The 25,757-nt window shown below is 38.0% G+C and overlaps 1 protein-coding gene and 1 long non-coding RNA gene across 3 annotated transcripts in view; both read right to left on the reverse strand.

The window, feature by feature from the left end:
* Positions 1–25,757, reverse strand: part of LOC307142376 (CUB and sushi domain-containing protein 1) — a 787,545-nt gene that overhangs the window by 345,808 nt on the left and 415,980 nt on the right. The gene's annotated exons all lie outside the window — the stretch shown is intronic.
* On the reverse strand, positions 12,537–13,639 carry LOC307142377. The gene is made up of 4 exons (XR_013818461.1): positions 13,177–13,639; positions 12,979–13,073; positions 12,767–12,889; positions 12,537–12,683 (listed from the first exon to the last, which is right to left on the reverse strand). It is a non-coding gene; the product is annotated as an uncharacterized lncRNA (long non-coding RNA).

The following is a 25,757-nucleotide window of genomic DNA, read 5'->3' on the forward strand; positions in this document are numbered from 1 at the left end:
TATTATGTGATGTAGAAGCATTAGCTTTGAAGTATGCAGATTGTTGGCCATCTCACCTTTAAAGGTGTTTGATGCTAATTTAAAAACGTGCCATAGTTCCGTTTTTAGAGTGCAACGTTAGCGCAAACGGCCAAGTGACTAATATTAGGCTACTTAGCTATATGTTTCAAATTATGTTTGAGGTTGATGAATGATAGGTAAAAAATTTGACATACTGTAATTACCACATAGACTAGCTGTGTTAATATATATACACAACGGGGCTAAAGGCACACCTTAAAGGAACATGCCAACTTTTTGGGACTTTGGCTTATTAACTGTATTCCCCAGAGTTAGATAAGTTCATACATACCATTCTCATCTCCGTGCATGCCATAACTCTGTCTGACGCACCCCCCCCACTAGCCTAGCTTAGCACAAAGACTGGAGGTGTATGGCTCCAGCTAGCCTACTGCTCAATAAGTGACAAAATAACGCCAACATTTTTCCTATTTACAAGTTGTGATGTGTATAGTGGACATTACCTTACATTGAACGTGCTGTGACTATACAGATCACAACATGTCAATAGGAAAATGTTGGCTTTTTTTGTCACTTATTGAACAGTAGGCTAGCTGGAGCCATATACCTCCAATCTCTGTGCTAAGCTAGGCTAGCGGGGGGAGGTGTGTCAGACAGAGTTATGGCACGCATGGAAATGAGAATGGTATGCATGGACTTATCTAACTCTGGGGAATACAGTTAATAAACCAAAGTCCCAAAAAGTTGGCGTTCCTTTGAAGGATTAGTTCACCTCAAAATGAAAATTTCCAGATAATTTACTCACTCCAATGTCATCCAAGATGTCCATGTCTTGCTTTCTTCAGTGGAAAAGGAATTAAGTTTTTTGAGGAAAACATTTCAGGATTTTTCTCCACACAATGTACTTCAATTGCAACCAATATGTTGAATGTCCACATCACACTTTTAAACAATGGGGGGGGGGGGTACTTTCGCCCACATTCGTTACGTAATGCCTGGCTCGTTGCAGACCAGCACAAGATGATCAATTGTGGTTAAAATGTATATACATTTGATTTTTTTTTAAGAAAATGACTGGTTGTTTCGCTAGATAAGACCCTATTTCTCAGCTGGGATCGCACAGTACCATTTGAAGCACTTTAAAGCCCTTTGGAACTGCATTGATGTGGACATTCAACATATTTGCAATCCTTGTCCATTGTGTGGAGAAAAACCCTGAAATGTTTCCTCAAAAAACTTAATTTATTTTCCACTGAAGAAAGAAAGACATGGACATATTGGATGGCATTGGGGTGAGTAAATTATAGGGAAATTTTAATTTTGAGGTGAACTAATCCTTTAAGAAAAAATTTGCTTTTCACAACTCCCACTAGTGTATGATTGCAGAAAAAATGCTTGTATTGAACATGTATGGAGCAACAGATTTTCTGTGAAAATAAATAATAAAAGTGGTTTATTTTGTTTAAAAATCTTATAAATGTTTGAGGTTGCATTTCCCCGACACACGGGCTCACCAGCATGGGGCAAAAGGCGCACAGAATTGATATAAATACTTTAGCTAAACTAATATGTTTTTAATAATGTATAAGTTATGTAATAGTTGTTTAAAACAACCACTTTAGCAAAGTTTCTACTATTTTCTCTAATTCAGGTTCGTTCAATAAATATACTGTCATGAAAAAAATATATAATTTAAAGATACATTTAAAAAACAAAAACAAAATTATTTAAAAAAGCTAAGGTTCAGAAGCAGATCCCATAATAATTTAATATAGATTTACAGTAGTAACAATAAATGCTATGCTATTACATGATATGGCTAATATCACATTTTTAATTATGAGGGTTTCAATATAAATATGGTGCAAGGTGGTAAGCTAACACAACATTAAAAATTTACCATAGTTTAAAAACCTGTAATAGTTAATGCATATAAAAACACAAACCAACACATTCTTATCTGTGAAATGATATTCCACTTCACTCCAATTCTCTACAGGCTGGGCAAAGTTACATAATCTCGGAAGAGACAATAGAATCTGAAATATTGACGTGTCAACGTTTCTGTAATGGTCGAATGTGGCATTTACGCATTCACGGACTTCGCCACCTCCTCCGGAGTGTTTTTTTTTCTTTCCCTTTTTGTCACCTAAGCCTCTTATTTTCCACTAACATTTGGTTTAATATTAGGGGGCAGCCCTAGTATCCTTAATGGTAAACATGTCATAGATTAGCAGACAGGCTGTCTGTTTGTTTAGGGTTTGTTTAGGAATTGAGGTAAAATCTACAAGAAAGTAGGCGAATTTGAGGAACCCTGTCATTAATAGTTCCTCCTCTGAAAGTGGATAGTTAAACAATAAATAATGATCAGCTGCAAGTATCTGAGGTAGTGCTATATATTTATGGATGGTTAGCTAAGAACTGCACATATTATGTTTCACCATTAAGAATCTTCCTCCAGTAAAGCCTTTTCTTCTTCTTCTTCTTTTTTTTTGTTCTACAAAAGCCTTCAAAGCTTAACAAATGATAGAAGGCATTAGAGTCCTAGAGAAAATCAAATCAATAAAATAACACATTTGTCTATATCCAGGTTTTGAAGGACTATTTTGAATGGCTATAGCCTCAAGGACCAAGACCTGGAAATTGAATAAAGAGCGAAGTCAGATTAGGCCTGAAAAACCCCTGAAATGCAGAGGATATGAGGGGATATCACTGACAAATGATGATGGTCATACGGTGTAAACGTTGTATGGCCGTGAACCATGTCCCTGAATGATTATCAAAGGTTTAATACATGTTTGATATTTTCCACTCACTGATTATGTTTTTGTTTGTTTTCCCCACTATTTTCCTGTTTTCTTATAATGACATAATGACAGTTTCAGCACCTGATGATTTAAGTGTTGCTGTAAAAAATTGTGGACTGAAAAAAAGACCTAGTGAAATAATGAAAACGATTTTTCAAGAGCATGCATGCTAGGTCTTAAAGTTGTTAGATCTGTCTACTCTGGACATACAAAAGTGGATAGTTTCCATAATCACCCCTGTGTCTACGTTTCACGCACTACCCAGCTACTCCAGACAATATTTTTTCCTGTTCCCTGTCTGTCTGAGTTCAAATTATTTTATAAATATCATATTTTTAGGTGCTAAAACCCTGAACTTTTTTCTTTTTATAAAAATATCTGGGCATCAGAGACCGTAGGTTGTAGAGACATTAGACTGGTGGCATGGTCAGAATAACCAATCCTCAGGCACCCAGACACATCCATTTGACACTAGGTCAATCAAGTACAACTAAATGTATATCTGTTGATTTAATTTCTGTCTCTAAAATTGCTCTGCTATTTTCAGTTTTCCAAAAAAAAAAAAAAAAACCTTTTTTCAAACACCTCGTAGGCTGCGAATCCAAAATCGAATTTTGCGCAAAGCAAATACATCACATTAGCTCATCCCCAACAAAATGCTGTTGACAATTACTGTATTCTGTTTTTGAACCCAAGTTACCTGATTTATTATTTCTAACTGCCATCTAATTATTGCAGTTATGTTAATATTGTCAGTTTTTAATCATCATTTCTCACAGATATTTAACTTTCTCTTGCCTGCAGAGTGAGCTGGTTTGCAAGTTCATCTGTCTACATTATCAGTCAATTTGCGCCACTCACTACGTTTATTTACAAAAAACATTTACATTTATTTACATAAAAACTAGAGCCTATGGGCACAAGAGGCTTGTCAACCGGGTGAATTGCCACAGACAGGAAGGTGTCCCAAATCCCTTAGTTATGCAGTTATCTGTTTGTGATGCTACCTACAGCGTTAATAACCCCATTTAGCATGACAAGATTAAAAGGCTCACCGAAAGAGGCACATACAAATATCTGCCGTTCAAAGGACACCATAAGTGGGTCACAATTAATTTATCTGTTGTTCATATCATTTATAACGTTTTCTTCACAATCGATTCTTTGAAGCATTAGATTTCTCTTTGAAGCTTCTATTTGAAGATATAAGCACAAAATAAATCTATATCACACTGACCTTGTTTCTTATGACTTTGGTGATATTATGATATTCCTTCCACAAGAATTAAAGTCAATCAGTAGTATCAGTAGTAGTTGTTTTCTTTTCTTTTTTTGGTATAAAGTTTTTTACAAGGAACAATTAATATAAAAGACATAAAAACAAGTGGAGTTTGATGTTAGGATGTTGCTAAGATAACAAAATGATACAGGGGCGTAACTACAAACAGTGCAGGGGGGTATACTTTTCAATACTTTGAAATTAAGAATGAAATGTTTATTTATAATCGACATTCTCTCACAATGTATTTATATTAGATGGCATCTTCCATCAATTAGTACCATTATTCAGACTTTTTACGAAGTGCTGTATTCTTGAGTGGTTCCTGAAACCAAACTTTAGTCAAATACCATCATGCCTCAGAACCTTAATTTAGCTTTATAGATATTTACAGACACTCTAGTTTTGGTGGAAAAAGAAAAAGAAAAAGATGGTTGTGAATAGACCTGTCACGATTATAAAAATAATCGTTTGATCGCGATTAATTGGTCTAATCGCGGTCATTACAGGTGATCGTTATTATTGCCCACTATTAGAAGACACAAGGGGGCCCTGTAGTTAGTAGCGGGAAGTTCGGATCATTTTACAGACTCGGATCTTTGAATCTCGTTCAGCAAAATGAAAAAAAAAAAAATGGAGTCATTTCAGCATAACAGGAAGAACGAAAGACTCGGACCCGGCGGAACGTCGAAAGATGAACTAATAATTTCTCTTTCCGGTTCTGACAGCATTGTCTACTATAGGACTGACAGGAAGAACGAAAGACTCAACCCGAACTCGAGGGATGAACTAACATTTTCTGTTTCATGTACAGAACCTATGGGATTTTGCGCACACGCGCGGCCAACAAAATGAACGGATCACTCTCTGAGACAACTCGGTAGTCCCGAGTCATATTAAAGAATCATTCGTTCATGAACGACGTACCTGCAGCACTCTACTTCTACCGGTCTCCCTCTGAATTCATTACGCTGAGCATTACGTTCAAATTATATTGCCCTGTTGATTTCTCCATCCTGAGTTAGAGCAGCCCAGTTATTCAACAAAGATGGATTTAGTTTCAAAGCCGAAAACGACAACGCCAATCAACATGACATCATGGCTTTGCTTAACTTTCTAAAGCCAAATGGCGTGTTATCTGTACGCATTTTGAGCTATCCGCGTGTATGTCTACGCTGTGTGATTCCGCGTGTATGTGTACGCCGAAACAAACCATCATCTCCACGTGTATGTCTACGCTGTGTGATTCCGCGTGTATGTGTACGCCGAAACAAACCATAATCTCCACGTGTATGTCTACGCTGTGTGATTCCGCGTGTATGTGTACGCCGAAACAAACCATAATCTCCACGTGTATGTCTACGCTGTGTGATTCCGCTTGTATGTGTACGCCGAAACGAACCATCATCTCCGCGTCTATGTCTACGCCGTGTGATTCCGCGTGAATGTAAATGGATTTATAAACATACTAAATTATGTTTTTTTTTTTGAAAATGTAAAAATGCAGAATGTTTCTTGTGATGGGTAGGTTTAGGGGCAGTGTGTGTGTGTGTGTGTGTGTGTGTGTGTGTGTGTGTGTGTGTGTGTGTGTGTGTGTGTGTGATGGGTAGGGGCAGTGTAGGGGGATAGATTGAAACGGCGTTGATAAACACGTTAAAAAGCGATTATGCGTCTTGATAGCACTCCAAAATGGCATAGCGAATTGACGTGTCATACATAGGTTTCCTTTAATTTCCAAGTTGGCGAGAAAGTAGCCTACATGTGCATATGTGCAACAAGTACTGCTTCTGAAAGAATCTTCAGTACAGCTGGCAACATTGTCACCCCAGTTAGATGCTGTTTTAAGCCAGAAAAAGTCAACATGCTAGTGTTTCTTTCCCGTAATCTACCAAGCCATTAAGGAGCATGATTGTTTTTATTTCAGAATTTGATTTTTATGGCCTGTTCTGTTATGGTCATAGTTTATATTTGTGATTCATTGTTTCTGTTATTTACAGAATTTTCAAAGTTGTAAAATATATTTATATTTTACTTTAGTTTGGAATGAGATATTGACAGTCCTTTATGTGTTATGGTAACTTTATGGTGATTGTTTCTATTATTTATACTTTCATATACATTTACATTGTTTCTTTAAATGTACACATTTCTGAAAGATACATATTTTTCATTGATTAAATTACTTTAATATTTAAAGGCTTTAAGTGTATTAATGTGTTATTGCAAGTGACAACTTACAAGGGATTCAATTAAATAATCACAACAATTTGTATGACAATTAATCGACAAAGCCCTAAAACAGGCAATTAATCGCCAAAGCCATAAAACAGACAATTAATCGTCATAATCGCAATTATTTATTGGACAATTAATCGTCAGCCAAATTTCATAATCGTGACAGCCCTAGTTGTGAATAATTTATTGGATCTGGGATGTATTATTATTTTGAAGTGGTCATGGCACTGATTGCATTCAAATTGCTTTTGCAAGTGTTTTAAGTCACTATAGACTATTCCATTTTTCCATAATTAATTTTGAAGTCAAAACAGATGCCTGATCTGACGCTACAGCATTCTCTTTGCTTATTCACATATGCAGTAATGTAACCTGCACTCACATAAACAAATATTATTAAACTTACAACATGACATCATGACTTTGCGTAAACATACACGCCACTTTCTAAAGCCAAATGGCGTGTTATCTGTACGCACTTTGAGCTATCCGCGTGTACGTCTACACCGTGTGATTAAGCGTGTATGTGTATGTGTATGTGTATGCCGAAACGAACCATCATCTCCGGTGTGTATGTCTACGCCGTGTGATTCCGCGTGTATGTCTACGCCGTGTGATTCCGCGTGAATTTAAATGGATTTATAAACATTCTAAATTAGGTCTTTTTGAAAATGTAAAAATGCAGAATGTTTCTTGTGATGGGTAGGTTTAGGGGCAGGGGCAGTGTGTGTGTGTATGTGTGTGTGATGGGTAGGTTTAGGGGTAGGGGCAGTGTATGGGGACAGAATGAAACAGCGTTGATAAACACGCTAAAAAGCAATTATGCGTCTTGATAGCACGCCAAAATGGCATAGCGAATTGGCGTGTCATATACGCCATTTCATGAGATCAGTCTGAAATTTAAATGTCTTCAATATTTAGGGCTTTGGAATAATAGTTGTCAGTCTTTAGAGTTACTCTTGGAACCCGGTGTGGCAATCTGACTAACCCCAAATTGTGCATGAAGCATATTTTCTTGATTTTTGTGCATAATCTCCTCATTCTTTCACCAACTTCAGAAGATGCATCCCGGGATCTCTCATCTCACCCATCCTATCATTATATATATATATATATATATACTGTATATAATTTTCTTTTAATTTATTATTATTACTTTTTTTACATAAATTCATATGTAAACATTAATTTCAGGCATTTATGCAGAAGACTTAAGGTAACAGCATCAAAATCCATATCGGTTAACCTTTAGCTATTTATATAGCCATTTATGCAACTATAACAAAATTCTATATTTAAAAAAATACATGTTATTCATTGCCTTATTCAAATGGATAAAACATGTATTTAAGCTTTCACATAAGCATAAACAAACAAGCACACAAGGCTCCTTGCATTTGTAAAACGCAACAAATCCATTTCACCACTACATAATGCATTTTTCATTTTCAGAGACAGAGAAAACATGTTCTGCAAATTTCTGTGTTGCCTGCACAGCATTATGGGACTAAACACACGTCTTAGGGGATTGCTTTCATCTCGCTGACATCTTGGGTCACACTTTATTTTACAGTGTCCTAGTTACACATATTATTTGTACTTATTACATGCAACTAATCCTAAACCAAACCCTAATTCTTACCCTAACACTATAAGTACATGTTGTTAATTAATACTACTTTGTATAGTTACAATTAGGGATGAAACGGTATGGAAATTTCACATCACGATTATAGTGACCCAAATAATCACGGTTGACCTGCATAATGAACGAGCTTCAGGTATGTGACTGAGAGGGAGCTAAGACACAGGACAAAGGAAATATATTTTGTTGTAGTTTATTTAAAATGTAGTCAACAAAGGCCTATTATATTTTAAATGATCAAAAGATTTCACTACAGTTCAAAAAATGCTCTTCTTATTTAATATTTTTTCTTGTTTCCAGTCCAAATATCTAAAAATGCTTAAATCAAGACTAATTTACTAGATAAGTACAATTTCAAAATTAAAAATCAAAAATGAAGTGAGTTTTTCAAGCAAAATTATCTGCCAAAACAAGAAACAAGATTTTAATCAGAAATGTTTTTGAAAGAAGTCTCATGCTACAAAAAACAGTAATATTGTGACATTGAACCCAATTCAGTATCCAGTAAGTACAAATAATGCAATGCAATTATGATTTCAAATAGTATAGGGTGAATTCAGGTTTATTGGGACACTTTTTTCCCAGTCATCTCAATGGCAAACATTTTCTGAATCATTTGATTTTGTAAACGATCAGATACACACAATACCCAAATATCATTTTGAGCTTCAGTTCATAAAGTGTAACCACATCTTGCAATACATTACATTACACAGAATGAGTCAAACCAGTGTTTAAGGAATTGTAAGGGTGTCATCAGTTACTGTCATGGCAGCTGCCACACTTGAGTAAACTGCCTCAAAGGCACCGCAAGTAAAGAGTGGGCTCTGAGGTCATCATGGAAAAGTTACCCATGCCGGTCCTCCAACTCACTGAAATTCTATTACTGCGGGCAAGCTCAGTAAGACGTCAATCATCACTTTTCCTGGAGAGCCTCAGTATATTACCCAATGTTATTAAAGGTCCCGTTTTTCGTGTTTTTTTGAAGCTTTGATTGTGTTTACAGTGTGCAATATAACATGTGTTCATGTTTCATGTGTAAAAAAACAGTATTTTTCACACAATTTACTTATCTGTATACTGCTGTTTTCACTGTCCTCAAAACGGCTTGAAAGATTTCCCTGTTCTATGAAGTTCCTCCTTCAGAAATACGTAACGAGTTCTGATTGTGCCAGCGGTTCCCGTGTTGTGATTCGACAGCAGCTTAGCGCACGCAGAGGGCACGTTACCGGAAAGGTCACGCCTCTCACCATAACGGGGATGCATGCGCTCAATGATCTCTAAGTACAGCGTCCCTAGGAAAGCCAAACAAAGGTGACTTGACTCCGGGATGAAAATAACAGCGTCTCGACGACATGGCAACAAACAAACTATACGAACGCAACCGAACGCAACACTTCCTATTCTCCACGCGGGAGCAACAAGACCACGCCCCCTTTTTCGCGTGTTCTTGTGGGCGGAGGTTAGTCGACATACTGCTCTACTGACGTAATTAAAGCAGGAAATACCAGGATGTAGTCCTAACCAGCCGTTCGCTGTAGGCTTTGAAAGGGAACTTCTGTTAAATAAAATATCTCGCTTGGCATTGAACTTTGAGCTTTATAATTTTACAGGTATTATAAATGCTCTAACAGCAACATTACACACTAACTAAAGTTTGAAAAATGGGATCACGAAGAACAGGACCTTTAAACAAAAGCCTGTGTGCTATTTCATCAAGGAATCATTAGACTAAGGTGTAATGAAACGGATAGTCGAATTTCTAAATTCTGATTTGGATAAGAATTATCCAAAGCTTTTGTAAAATGACAAACCTTTGTAAAGTTATGTGGAATTGTCAAGTTCATGCATTAAGTTTTTTTCTTAAAGGGTTAGTTCACTTCACCCAAAAATGAAAATTCTGTCATTAATTACTCAACCTCATGCCGTTCGACACCCGTAAGACCTCCGTTCATTTTCGGAACACAAATTAAGATATTTTTGTTGAAAGCTAATGGCTGAGAAAGGCTTCAGATAGGCCTCCATTGGCATTCAGTACATTTACACTCCCAAGACCCATAAAAGGCACTTAAAACGTCGTTACAAAGTCCATCTCACCACAGTGACTCTACAATAATTTTACGATGCGACGACAATAGTTTTTGTGTGCAAAAAAAAATCTAAATAACACCTTTATCCAACTTGTTCTTGTCTTCCGTGTGTGCCTCCACGACGCATGGGCGAGAATATGACGTAGCGCCGGGGTTCGGGGTGTCTCTGTTGTTAACCTTTAAAATTAATGGCAAGTAAGGGCTCCCTATATAGTTTACAGCAATATCTTCAATACACTTTTAGTTATAATTTAATTCATTTAAGGACAGACACTTTTTTTCCAGTAAACCACTGTTTAATGAAAATAAATAAAAAGCCATTTTGTAAAACTGCTGTACCGAACCCGTACGGAACCGTGACTTCAAAACCGAGGTACGTACCGAACCATCAGTTTTGTGTACCGTTACACCCCTACTTTTTACAGTGTATGTAAACAGCATAAAGTTAGCTTATTTATAATACAACACTTTTATACTATACCGTTGCCCAACACTACTTGTTACATCAGAATAATATCATTGTGCTTACAGTATAAAAATGTTATTTGTGTTTTTTCATGTCTAATACATGAATACATATAATACATACCTGAGCCTTGTCACAAGCATGCCCTATGTACCCAGTGCCACCTGTGCAATTTGACTAATACAATTATATGTTTTTATTCATTATTAATAAATATAACCATTTATGCTTTGCTTTATGCCTAAAACAGATGTAAGGGTGGTTGTTAATACTACAGTATTATCTTTTGATATTGTTAAATCCTTTGTTCCTTCTTTTTATGTAAAAGTTATTTGTATTTATTTGTATTTTCTATTTATCTGCTGATTATTTTAATTAAATTTTTACTTTCTCCTCTGCAATGTCCAATGCAATATTTTCATAGAGTTTTTTTCTTTAAATGCCTCAGAACAGTATACATCTACCTGTGGGTGCAGGTAGGGAGGTGCATATTGTTTTGTAATGCATGTTCTATCATTTTTATATTGAACCTATTATTCAGTAAAAATAATTGTTCACAAAAAATACTGCAGTTTCCAAATAATTTACTTATCGTCGCTGCCCGATGAAACTCACGTATGTCCAAAACGGTTACTTTTCAGGAAGTGAAAAAAACACCGTATTTCAAAAGCAGTTGAATGTAGCGTTGTCATACTTGGTACGGCATCTTTACATGTAACCATATTCTTGCCAGTGTAATGATATAATCCACATTTGACCAAAATTGAGTTTAAATGGACATACGTGCATATTTTACAGTAACGGTGGTCGATATGCGTTCTTACGATCATTAATTAGAATGGCCAAGTCCCGTTTCATATTGACAGAGGAATACGCTCAGTTTATTAAATAGCCTACGTCTTAGTTTATTAAATACGCTTAGTTTTTTTAATATTAATTATAAATTTATTAAATGTCTCTTGCAAACTATGACGGGACAATGAATCAATACACTGACATGGTAATGCTAGACAGATACTTTGTTTGTACAGTCCTACCGTAATTTTGTCACTCCTAGACATACGTCTGGCGTCAGGGGGGAAACGTTTACCTCGATGAAGAAAAGTCATTGTCTCACCAGGCTATGTTTCACGAGACCGGCGAGATGCTTCCACATGGCGGGAGATACGCGGCGAGATTGACAGCTTTGACACCAAATGGATATACGTGAAAATCAGATGACATGATTTCACAACTTTTCATTGGCAATTCAGATATGTGAAGCATACTGTATACGGAAATGAACCTGGACATTCAATCCGTCGAAAAATCTCAAAATCGGCAAAATGGACATACGTGCACTGCATGAAAAGTGGGATTTTCGACCCCGTAAACGCCTGTATACTCCTGGAAATCTCCCTAATTTTCGGCAGTTTTCGACAATTTAGAGGCAGCGAACGTCGCGTTTGTCTGTGCCACAAATTGTCGTAAACGAACCATGACGTAGGTGGAGAGCCCCCCGCTGAGAGACCGCGCGGAGGTGCGACGCCTCTAATTTGCATATGAATAGCAGCGAAACCAGAGAGTCAACGGCCAGACTTGAATTTACTCACTCACTATTGGCTGAAGCCACTACATTTAAAAAAGAAAAATCCCTCGTGATTGGTTGGCAGATCACTGCAAACCAATCATTATTGGTCCCCCTGGCTCATTATAAATGTAAACCCCAATAATAATAATACATATATAATTTATGTTGTAATAATTTGTTTCATATTAATGTTATTGTGCTATGATGTATTCATACCATCAAGGAATATATGGGAAAATTATACGGACCGTGCCGTTTATTCAAACAAGGGGCTTCATTTATAAGCATACAGCTGTTCATTCAAGAGAAAGGGCTTCATTTATAAAACACAGCGGTTTACTTAAAGAAAGAGCTTTATTGTTAAACACACAACTATGTACAGTGCAGCAGTAATGTCTCGTAATGTAATGTAAAGTTCGGCGTGCTCCAGGCTGCGAGAGCGCGGTGGCCGCACAATCCATCCAGACACCCCGTCAACAAAGCCGTCTTCCTCGTCAAACATGAGTTCAATGGTCGCGGACTTCCAAACGTCCACCTCATCCTCATCCAGCACTCTCTCGCTTCCAGCAACTGTAATACAATCCATAAAGACAATAAGCAACCTGAAAAATACTCACATTGACAAAAAACGGATCTAATATAATAAATCTTACCCTTTTTCTTCTTGATCGACTCCGAGCTAAACTTCGCAGTTTCCGCCTGCTATGTAACGTTAAGTTCAGGTTGTTTGTATCTGAAGCTCCAGCGTGTCGATTCATAATACGTCTTACAGGCAGCTGGAAAACAATTACATGAGACTGGTATTAATAAAAACAGTCACGTTAAAATTAAACAAGGAATGAGAAACACATTAGAATTTACTTACACACAATGTCGTCATGATCAGCGGTTAAATCTGGACTCGCGGAAATCGCTCCAAGCAGATAAGAGCTCACGGCTTCGTTATGAGGCGAGGATAGTCTGTGTAAACAAAATGTGCAGTTTTAAGCTCGGATCTATTAACGCATCCATTTCCTTATACAGCTGAATAAAAGCATATTCTTTAAATCGTAACGTTACATACCCATGCTCTGGTTCATAGCGACTGCAGTTTGCCTCAGAGTTATGAAGACGAAGACAGCCTCCTGAAAATGAGTCCAAAAAGTTCGTCGCGTCCATGCAGAGATTGAGTTGAAGACGGTGTCCTGTCATTGTTGATCACGAAAAAGGAAAGCAGCAAAAAACATAAAAAAAAGTTTAAAGCTCGTCTTCTACGCGTCATGGCCATGACCTCGACCTCGCACCTCATTGGACTAGGGCTATAATAAGGAACGCGCCCGGGGCCAAATCTCTTTATACGAAACGCGTGACTTATAATCGTTTCAACCTTCAACACGCCCTGTTTTCCGCTTCAACGCAGCAATTTTTTACGTGTGTCTTCTGTATGTGTAGACCCATGGTGTAGACACGCACATTCTGGTCGTGTAACAGGCATACACGCACAGTCGACGCACAGTTTTAACATGTTAAGAAGACACATTTGAACGTGTTTCTTAACGCGCACATTCTGTACATGTCGAAGTGTAATATTTTTTTTTAAAGCAGACTTACCTTTAGATGTAGCTTAGGCTACATACAGATTAATATAAGATATTAATTAATTGCTTAACTGACTACTGTGCTAGAGTAAAGTAGCCTAATGTTACAATGTATATTAAGTAAATGCTTAATATTATACAATTATTATAATTTATCTATATGGGTTATTGTTTGTTTTTTAAAGTTAGGCTATATATAATTTCTAAAAGTATAGGCTAATTTACACAGCACATATTTATAACTGAAAACACACACAACTTTATTCACTTTCACATAATAATGTTTTTGTAATTTGGTGTTTAGTTTGTTGTATAGTTTGTTTATACTGTTCTGTCTCTGTTTTGTTTCCAGGAACATCTGATGAGTGCTATAATAAAATGACTTCATTATATTTAAAATATGTTTTGATATTCATTTTATTTATATTATTAATATTTTATTTACCCATAAACGTGTCTTTAGGAAGCCATAAGTTATAGAGACAAGAATAACTTTTGCCATTTAAATGCCACATTCATTTACTGAGGACCCATACAGCCAATGATCATGTGTGAAAACACATACATAAATTGATCACTTAGAAATCAAAACTAAGGTTTGAGAAAGAAAGAATATGCATACAACAAAATATATTGTTTCATAGCAGCTTCAGTAACAAGTTCAAAACAAATTCTGCTGTAAACCGGCTCTAACAAGCCAATATAGTGTCAATATTCAGCTCAAGTGACTTCAGTGTTGATTCAGTTCAGTTGATTTCAGTTCAACTGTAAATTCCTCAGTTGTGCATTGTGTGTAGTTAGATATATGCAAAAACAACATTTTTGGAAATAGTTAAAATAGTTTTGCACAAAGTGTTGCTTTTGCAAGAGATGTCTGATGTTTTGTGTGTAGAGTTACAAGAAATGGAGCCATATTTTCAGAAATTGTGTGTAAGCAATTAGATAAAACTGTAAATGAATCCAGTTTATTTTAGTTCAGGACTCATAGTCCAGGTGTTAGTAATCTGTGCTTAATCTTTGTTCCAGGCAACAATTTTTTAACTCACGATTAACTAGATTAAGGCCTACTCTTGGCATAATTTAAACCCTGTCCAGGAAACCACCTCTTGAAAATCTGCATTGATAATTCATAAAATGTGGTGTGAGCTCAATTTAAATGACAATTACAGAAAAACACAATCTGACTTAACTATAAACAAACAAACTTGTACTTTTCACATTTATGATTAATAGCCATTTAAAAAATCATTCACAGTGCAGGGTGGACAAATTAATGTTGGTATGTAAACTGTATGCTTTACTTGATTTATTTGTGTGCTTTGGTTCATTGTCTTGTTGCATCACATAACCTCTCTAAAGGTTGAAGACATGAACTGCTGTCCTGTATTTTTTTATTTTTTTTTACATAACATTGGTTATTGCTAATGACATACAGAGTAATTAATCTACACTGTGAGCCCGGACAAGTTGAATCTACTTAAAAAATTGGAGCAAACTGGTTGCCCTAAAAATTTAGTAATGTGAACTAAAACGAGTACATTTAACTTAAATTTAAGTTAACATTTTAACTTAAACTTTAAACTTGTTTTAGTCAAAAAAATTCAGAACCTAGATAAAACTCCCCCTGCTGCTACTCTGATTTGCATTTGTGTAGCTCACAGCATCTTCATTTACATGATAAAGCCTCCCCTAGAATTAAGGGGAGGGGGGGTCATGGGGGGACAACTGCCAAGCAAGGCCCACGTCAATTTCAGACAATTTACGGCAGTTTTCGGTGTTGCCTGCAAATTGCCGTGCACAGTCGTAAACCTGAAGTTTCACGGCAATCTACAGTGTCACATACTGACGAAAATCCCACTTTTCATGCAGTGGTGGTTTTCATCGGACAGCGACGTTATGTTGAGCCATGACAGTTAGGATGATGCCTTAGCTACCTATATGTAAGCAGTAGACAACAAGGTTTTGGAAAAGATCTATTGCGTTCATTGTACTCCATTGCCCTTCAGTTAGTGGACCTCAATCCAATACAGCACCAACAAATCTGCAGAAACTGTGAGATGCTGTCATGTCAACATGGACCAGAATGTCTAAGGAATGTCTCTAGCTTCTTGCAGAATCCACACTGCAAATAATTCAGGCTGCTCTGGGGGCAAAAAGGCAACCTGCACAGTATTGGAAAGGTGTAGCCAATAAAATGGCCACCAAGTACACATATACAGTAATGTCTTCCAATGGGAAAGATCCCAATCAATGTAACATTTTAGTGTAGTCGATACAGCCTGCATCTTCCTGCCTTCCACAGGTAGCCTGTAAACACTGGGGTATAAATATTGTTTAGGGTGCATTGAACTATCTCACGGTTCACATGCTGCTATTTTTCTCAGCTTGCGCTTGGATTTATCGACAAGACAATTCATGCATAACACAGGGAATGAGCACAATAGGCATTCATTTTTGAGCTGAGAAAGAAACTCCATCCCTTATCAATGTTGTGTGCCTGGCCACAACGAAGCAGAGGCAAATTCACAACAGACATCAAGCGGCTCAAAGAGATATTTACGATTATGCCATCGCTCCATGAATAGAAAGGCTTTTTGGGAGGGGGATTCCGATTGGAGCTGAGTAAGAAGTGAACCAGATTGTAAATCTCTGGGGTGGACAATCCCACAGCCATTGGCAGAGCAACAGACGCCATGTTTCATTCTAGCTAATGTCGCTGTTTAGTAATGTGGCCCAGGTGTTGTAAACGACAGGCTGAGATTTATGCAACTGATTCTAGATCTCCCCATTGACCTGTTTTACCTCTTCTCACAGCGCGTTTCGTTGTGTGATGCACACTTTTATGTGTCTATGCAGTTTTGTCTGTCATGCGGTTTTGCATTGTCTTAAAAGGGAATTACAGATGATCTAATTAGGATCTTAAGAAGTTATGACCAGCGCAACTCAATGAGAGCAATGCACAGTTGCAGTGTTATAGTATGGTTACATGTTGCAGTTGGGGGATGTTATGGATAAAATCTGTTTTGCGCTCTCTGAGACTAGACAAAAGTAGTCAACAAGCCAAAAATATATTGCACAATTCACCTGTCACATGAAATCAAAATGGATAAAACAAATAGATGAACAAGCCAAGTACCTGAGACCATTACTGTGTTCAATAAGAGTTGTCTAAATCAAGCTGGACAACCGGGAACTGAGTCTCAATAACACAATGGCAGTGGATATTTGCACTAAGTGCAAATAGAGATAGATGCTATTTACACTGCATGTGTAAATAGCAACAAAAGTTGATCTGTGATCCATACAGACCAGGCCCCACGGTTCGGAACGCATGTGATTTGCGGATTAGTTGCAAAGTTTAACTAAGTTCTATCATCACAGAGTGAAATCTGCACACGTTTTGAGTCCTGTCAATTTAAACATTCAAACCATTTTAAAGTATTCAAGCTAAAAATGTAGTTAATTCAGGACTCATGTGCTGTTTTTCTGTACCTACCTGAACTGTAATCACTTTCATTCATACCTTTGTTCTATTGTATTTTAGCTGACCGTTCATTCACTTGTATTTAATAATGTTTGAATTTTACTAGTTAGGCTAGTAGCTTTTGCTGTAATATATCTACACTCAAAAGTGTTTAAATAATAAATTACCCCACCCCCTTATCCCCCACAACATATTCAGTGTATATGATTATATTTATTAAAATCATAAATGGATGCTGATTTATTGGGACACTGTCCCTGTCCCTAATGCCCACCCCTAAACCTACCCCTAACCCTACCCAAAAAACACTTAATATTTACTATCTGTTAGGCACTTTATTTCTACTTTTCAAATAATTTTAATTTAAAAATAAACACCTCTCTGAGCTAATATCCGATGGGAAAAGCGAGAAGAATGATCAAAAGTCAAGTCAAAAGCTAACGCCATTCTATTTTAATTTTGTACGGCTCAATCAGACAATTGGTGGGCATAGTTAGTGTAAATACCATCTCATTTTACTTTTTAGATTAACTATCCCTTTCATACACCAAGGGCCAGATTTACCAACTGCTTGCGCCAACGCAAACCCTCTTTTGGCATAATAAAAACAAAAAAACTATTATTAGGATTTACTAAAGACAGTGAAAATTTTGTGCTAAAAAAGGAGTGGACAGGGTTATTTTTGTTGCTGGCCTTATTGCATATGCTTTTATAAGAGTTTCCCTTTCAGATGCAAAATGTATGGGAGGAGAGTATTTAAAAGGATCATGCAAGGTGATTTATTTGCTCTAGTCAATTTACTGGTGTTTGCGGCATTATTTAACGGCCCAAAAAAGCATGTCTTAAAGGTCCCATGGCATGGCATTTTTCTATTATTTTATAATGTTTCCTGAGGTGTACTTATATTGTTAGTATGACTTTTACATAATAAAATGTCATAATTTAGAAATAAAAGGCATTTTTTCTATACTGCTGTTTGCCCTGTGGCTGAATGCCCTGCTTCAAGAGGCGTGTCTGCTGTGAGACTTCAGTAAAAACGCCCACTGTTGTGATTGGCTGACATCTTTGCATTTTAAATGAGCGGAGGGGGCGTGGTTTAACGAGGTCTACGAGGCACGAGCAGCTGCCAGAGAGACGGATGGACCTGAGTTCACTTCACATCAGTTCTCAGCATGTCTGAACTGTTGTAGTTACAGCATATCCTTCAGGTTATTAGTTTATTTCTAGTCGGAGGGACTGTCACTCATGTCAGAAAGTTAGTAACTTTAGTAAATTATGGATCAGCGCTGACTGGAGACGCGAACCATTTAGAACGATTCAGTCCGATTTGGTGAACTGATTCGGTTCACTAAAAAGAACTGGTTCAAAAGAAAGATCGTTCGCGAACCGGACATCACTAATGTACCAGAGACGGAGCTCAGCGATTGCTAACAAAGTTATTTATAGTAACTACTGAGTTATGAGAGCGCTGTCAGTCAGCGCAAGTTTATTGTGTTTGAATCTGAGAGTTCTGAATAAACACGAGTCCCAGTCACACCGAGTCCGTCTTCATCATTATTACCAACTTTGTAACACATGCAAAGTACCATTACAGCTGTCGAGATGAACGAGTTAAAAGTAAGTGTTGATAATAGCATTATTTTTTAAATAAAATAAAAGTGTCAGTGACGCGCGTTGAGTACACAGCACAAACAAAGACACAACAGCAGTAATCGAATGTAATCCAGTTTATTGTGGTGATAGCTGGCTAGCCCGAATATGCTCACGCTTACCCCCCTTCTGCTTAATCTCATGCCGCGTTTGGTGCCTCCGCTGTGGGCCAGATGCAGTACTGGGGGTCGGGGATGTTGAAGGCCACCGGCCAGTGCAGTCCGAGCTTCGGCGTGTGTGAGGTTTATCTCTAAAGATCTGACTCTGCCATGTTGAGCAGAAACTCATGACTGTATGCACATTTTAGAACCGATAGACGCGACGAGGACGTACAAAAACACTGACTCACAAGATAGAAAACACCGTTCTGTCTGGAGAGAGAGAAGCCGCATTGTGTGCACGAATAATAAATAATTAGCTACACATCAGAAATCACTGATCACAGATCAGAAGGAACTGAAAAAAGACTTCTGTTTTCATTTGTACATCCAAACACTGAGAAACTGCCAGCGTTCACTCGTTCACAACCCATGATCTCTCAAGCGTTTGCATGGGCGTGCCAGATTCTCTGGGCGGAGGAAAGGGAGGAAACCGTTCCTGCTTGGACGTCAAACCAGGAGACTTCAGGATTGGCTAGTCTGGCCTGTCATTTTCTCAAAGGCAGAGAAAGACAGCCAGAACTCGGTTTTACACCGATCAACATTTCTATCCACTTGGGGACAATATTCAGGCTAGGGGAACTCATATTAATGTTGAAAAACCTCATAAAATGAAAATTTCATGCCATGGGACCTTTAAACAAGACGCTTCTCTTGGTAGATTGCGTTGGTCATTATGGAAATAATGCGGCTGCATCTGTGTTCTTAATCTGCGCATCGTCAGTAAATGCGTAGAACTTTCCATTCCCATCTGCACTTTTTAGGAATTGTGCTTTCACACTAATTTGCCCTGTTTAGTAAATTTGGCCCCAAATTGCTACCCTCAGGGCTCCAGATGGAATTTTTTGCTGGTGAGACTGAATTTTGTTCAAGGTCACACTGGTGCCACTACCAATTTTCTGATAAGCTGATAAGTGCTGCCATTTCTGTTGCAAACGAGTAAAATTTAACTAACGAACTAATGGCACATGGTACAAGTAGGAGCTCTTTGAAATCAAGTTGAAATTGCATAATTATAACATGACGAGAACGCACCTATTTACTCGCTGACAGGTCTTGATCACTTGATCACAAAACAGCACACATTCAGTGAGAAGAGATTGAGTATGGCACAGTTTTCCAATACAAAGCACAAATGTCTTGGTGATCAAAAAATGTTCAATACACAAATCACCAAAATTGAACATGAATTTACTGAAACCATGGTATTGTGGCAAAATGTGGTGATATTCATATCTATTTTTATTATACAGTATTATTAATGTAGACATGTATTAAATGTATTGGAAGAGTAATGGAATATAATTACAGTATTGTTTGTCATTAAGCTATAGCAGTTTTTGTGCATTTGTATTTATATTAAATGTCTTTAGGCTACTGCTTTTTTTTTTATAACAAATACCATAAAAAAATTACTTTATTATCAGGTAATGGGGTGCCATGGTTGGTTTTACCAGCAAATTTTATATTTAAAATTTACCCTATAAAACATCTCGGTTACGTATGTATGAACGAAATGTTCGAAATACATATAAGGACTAACCTATCAGGGTAGTGCTACTTATGGCAGTCTCTGGGGTGGATCCAACCTGGACATATGGAACCCAGCCTACACACACGTTCCACAAGCATATGGGTGCAGGCCTGGCGTCAGACGGCCGCAACGTCTGACACCGAAGGGGTGGCGGAGGAACTCACAGGGTTAGCCGTTTTCCGGGGAACTCAACTGGAGCAAAATAGACGCACGTATCCGACCAAGAGGGCGGGAGTGGCGTTGCAAGCCGACACTAGAACGGGTACTTAGCGCTACAGGCCACTGGGGGCGAGGATGCGGGAAGATACCGGCTCTACACGGAGGCTATAAAATCTAGTGAACGTGTTAGGTGTCGCCCAGCCCGCAGCTCTACATATATCTGTCAGCGAGGCGCCTCGAGTCAGCGCCCAGGAGGAAGCTACACTCCTTGTGGAGTGCGCTCGCAACCTGAACGGGCAAGGCACGTCTTGGGACTAGTAAGCCAAGACGATAGCATCCAATATCCAGTGGGCTAACCTCTGCTTGGAGACAGCCTTGGAGACAGCTGCTGTGAGGTTCTGAAGCTTTGAGTTCGGTCAACGTAAGCGCGAAGAGCGCGGACGGGACATAAAGCTAGGGCTGGGTCTGCCTCCTCCGAAGGCAGCGCTTGCAGGTTCGCCACCTGGTCCCGGAAGGGAGTGGTGGGAACCTTGGGCACGTATCCAGGCCGGGGTCTGAACACGGCGCGCTGAACGCTCAAGCCCTTACAAGAAAGGTGAGACGAACAACGCCCCGACATGACCATGCTCTCCTGAGAGAGCATGGATCACCCACAAAAGCAATCTCACATGTTTATATGTGAGAGAGATCGTGGCCGTCAAATGAGGACAGGAAACAACCGCATCCAGAAACACCCGGTTTGAATGACATCTTGAAAAAGGCGCAGGGTCAAACCGTGTTTGTCCTTTTAGAAGGAAATGCTCTTTTAGAAGTGCTGAAGCACTCAGGGAGACCGCGGCTCCGCGGCTCACAGCAGTCCGATGGCAAGCCTGCGTGTGAGCGTTCAAGAACGGAAACGCCCAGCCAACCAACACAGGAACAAGTGTATGTAGCAGCGGCCACTCGCTTATTCGCGCCGTCACACCAGCACCCAGGTAAGAGAGCGATCCTCCTCGAGACTCTAAACACTCTTCGTAGAAACAGCTTGATACAGCAAACCATTCGGCTCCGAAGTTAAAAAGCAAAGATGCGGTATTCCACTTCCGTATTTATACCCGCGCAGCAGGGCGCTGTGCGTGGAATGCGTGAACCGCATGCCAATGTCCATTGGCTCGTTTTTAATCACTCGAAGTAGATTGGTCTCTGAAAACAGATCCCAATTCGTGAAAGGGAACTAGTTCACTAATTTGTACACATGCTTACATACTGTTTTCAAAACTGTTAAACTTAAGTTCACAACAATAGCATAATACAAAACTGAAATTTGCTACATTTCTACAGTAATATTGTAATGAAATATATTCTGAATTAAAAAAAAAAATACTATCAAAGCAATTAGATGAAAGCAAACACCTACACAAGCGTTAGTCTTTCAATTTCATTACATCCATTCAGAAGGGCAAACTTAGGAATAATTTTGTGCTGTAATGTAAACATGGACCATGTAACACAAACTGCAGTGAATTATAAGTAGAGTGTCATTCTTGTAAATTTTTACAAAATAAAACATTGTATAATGCTACCTGCTGTTAGTGTTTTTTTAGGTCTGTGTTTTATGGTTGTTTTAAGTGTGTTTGTTCGGTTGAAAACCTTTGCTAGTGTTATGGAAGAATTATATGATTTGAGACATGTAAGTGTTTTGGTAGTTTTAGTGAATTTTGAATGTAAAATGTAACTGCTGTGCCAATATGAAAATTGGTAAGGAGAACTGTGTGAAGAGTTTTTAAAAAGTGACCTAAGTAATGAGAAATGTGTTCTATAGCGATTGTAAAAAAAACTGTAATACCCTCCACCTCCCTGGTGCTACCAAATCAGGTGCTGGTGCCACTATCTTTAGATCTTGGTGACACTGGTGCCACTGCTCTTAGATGTTAGTCTGGAGCCCTGTACGTTGCTAGGCAAACATGAAACAGCTTATAGTAGGACTAATGAACTATATTACTTGAAAGTGAAATCGTTTATTCAGATATTGTTTATTCATATTGTATGGTTAATGTTGTAAAAAGAGGTCATGCTTAAGATAAATTGCTTTAAAATTACACTTTGTCTCATGTGGCATATTGCTTTAATTACACAATCCCTAAATTGACAGGACATGGACCACAGCTTAGCTTTTAAATTTCAATGAATTGTGTCCAAACGGTAAAACAGAGACTTGATTTATGCAAAAGTTCATAAGATTAAGTACTGCTACTAAGAACTGCAGAAAGGCTGCCCCAGTTGGGGATGAACCCTGGGCACTCAGGTCAGCGGAACAGAGCAACTGTCTTTGTCATTTCCTCTGTGGGAAACAATGCAGCATAATCAGGTTTCTGAGTCACTCAGCACAGCAGAGGTGAGACGCTACTCTTTTGTGTTAGACTGTGTGTGCAGCTCTTGGAAAGATAAGATATTCATGGTCTGTAAAACAGCTTTAGCAGACAGTCAATTAAGCTTTTTGAAATGACAGTGAAAGAACTGAAAATATTTCCATTTACGGATTTGCAGAATGAACTGCCCACAGACCAGGAATAACACCATTGTTAGAGATTTCATTTGCTATCAAGAGCATTTCAAGGTATTAAGCAACCATCTCTGTTTAGAGGTGTAAGGCTGGTTTGATACAACCTAGTCTCCTATAGCCAGACCTTTGCCTAACAACATAAGGCCAATGACTGCACACTAAAGCCCCGTTTCCACCGAAATTACCCGGAACAATTTGTACCAGGAACTTTTTTTACAGGAACTTTTTTCCCCCCAGACCTGCTACTGTCTGCATGTCCACTGCGGTATAAAGTACCGTGAAGATTTGGCAAATTAGTCTGGTGACGTAGGACTGCGTGCGACTGAGATTCAAGCTGTGCTGCTTTTGCTGGTTATGGATTGGTTTACTAAAGAGGTAATTAACAAAACTGAGGAAAAGAGACGAGCACTGATACTAAAGCGTAATCTGAAAGCTAAAATAAGACAACGTATATAATCAGCTATTACGGACATTGACCGTGAGATGGCTCAGACGAACGTGCGCCATCAGACAGAAAGAGCAAGACTGATATTTGCTGAACGCAGAACGATCCTCGCAAAAGACTTTTAAAAATGCCGGTTGAAATAAAATGCTGCGTGAGCTCAACCAATCAGCATGTTCAGTCCCACCCCCGAAAGTTCCTGAACTTTGAAAAAGTACTACCTCGCAAGCAGGGTTCCTAGTTCCTGGGGAAAGTTCCTGTGGTGGAAACACGGCTTAAGTCAGGGAAAGGCCTCTGACTGACATGTCAAGTGACCAATCACAGTTTTGTTTTGTTCAACGTCATGTTTTTGGGGTGGGTACATGTCGCTACAATAACAAATCGATGTGCTATAATCAAGCAGCAACCTCCTGCAGTTTCTCTTGAAGCCAATACCGAAGTGAATTAAACTGCAATTCATCGACTGGCCGCTAGGAACAGGCTCCAAAAGGGAGCAGAATCTCATTGAGCTCCATGTTAAAATGCCCAACTTTACCAATAGTATCCAGCTGCAGGCCCGCAGCACCACAGTTTCAGAACCGCAGTTTCTGAACCGCATCCACAGAACCGGAAGTGAGCGGCGCTACCCATGCATGTCATTTTCTTTTGTTAAATATAAGCTGTTTTCACATGGATTTAAATCGGATCGATGTCTACAATATTTACCAACAATACTTTTAAATTTTCTGTTCATATCCTTGAACAAGGGAAACATGCATGCCAATGAGACGTCAAAGCTTTTTTTGCATTTGTCAAAAGATATCTTAATATTAAATAATTATTTATTAATAAAACGTATCTATTCATTTTGTTTCAGGGATGAAAAGATTTTAATCTTTTCAAGTCTTTCTGCAGAAATGCCTTGATATGGGCTTAAGAGTCACAAGTTTTGTGTCTTAAGATGATTATTTGTTATGTGCATTTGTTTTATTTATTATGAGCTGTTTAAGTACTTTTTAAACCTATTATATTAGAAATATTTTATAAATGCCCTATTTGTGTTCATAATGGAGAAACACGTTTCCCTTGTTCAAGGCCATGTATTAAATTGTTATTTACATTTATGGCCATTTGAAAATTTGAAATATGTCACATTCTCTGTGTCTAAGTAATATTTGTAAGTTAAAGGGGCACTTCGGTGCTGTGAAGATGAATGTGTATTTAAACTGTCATTTATGTAGTAGAAATGTGAAATGATTTTTTAATTTGGTACCCAGACTGAGAAAAGACAGAAAATGTATTTTTGTCTCATGTGGATGAAAGACAACAACTGCCAGAATGCACTTGCTTCGCTGCCCTATGAGGCCACTCACTCCGCCCCTATATCCTTAATGATGATATTTGCGTCATCGGAGGATTTTTTTTCAGAAATAAAATGCATAATTCTCTCGGATATGAGGGGGGAAAGTACCATAATTCAAATATACTACGGGGTTTCTACTGATACAAAGCTTAATGCTAAATCACTAAAGTTACCCTTTAACAACATGAACATGAAGGGAATAATACGATGAATACACAGTCAACTGGGAAACACTTTACATGTTACACATGTATTAACATATTTTTGGAATTATAAAAGGTTGTATAGTTGAAGTAACAGTAAACTACAATGTTTGTGTCCATTAACATTAAATCTCCTCATAATTTGTGTCAGTATTATTTGTAACATGAATGTGAAGGAAATAATACCAACATACACTACCAGTCAAAAGTTTCAGACCAGTAAGATGTTTAAATGTTTTTAAAGAAGTCTCTTCTGCTCACCAAGGCTGTATTTATTTTATCCAAAATACAGCAAAAACAGTATTATTGTGAAACATTTTTGCAATTTAAAATAACTGTTTTCTATTTGAATATATGCAATTTATTACTGTGATCAAAGCTGAATTTTCAGCATCATTACTCCAGTCTTCAGTGTCACATGATCCTTCAGAAATGATTCTAATGTGATGATTTGATGATTAAAAAAAAACATTTATGATTATTATCAATGTTGAAAACAGTTGTGTACATTTTTTTCAGGATTATTTAATGAATTGAAAGAGCCTCTGGAGCC

The sequence above is a fragment of the Gobio gobio genome, assembly GCF_949357685.1.
Source record: "Gobio gobio genome assembly, chromosome: 18".
In the NCBI taxonomy this organism is placed as follows: domain Eukaryota; kingdom Metazoa; phylum Chordata; class Actinopteri; order Cypriniformes; family Gobionidae; genus Gobio; species Gobio gobio.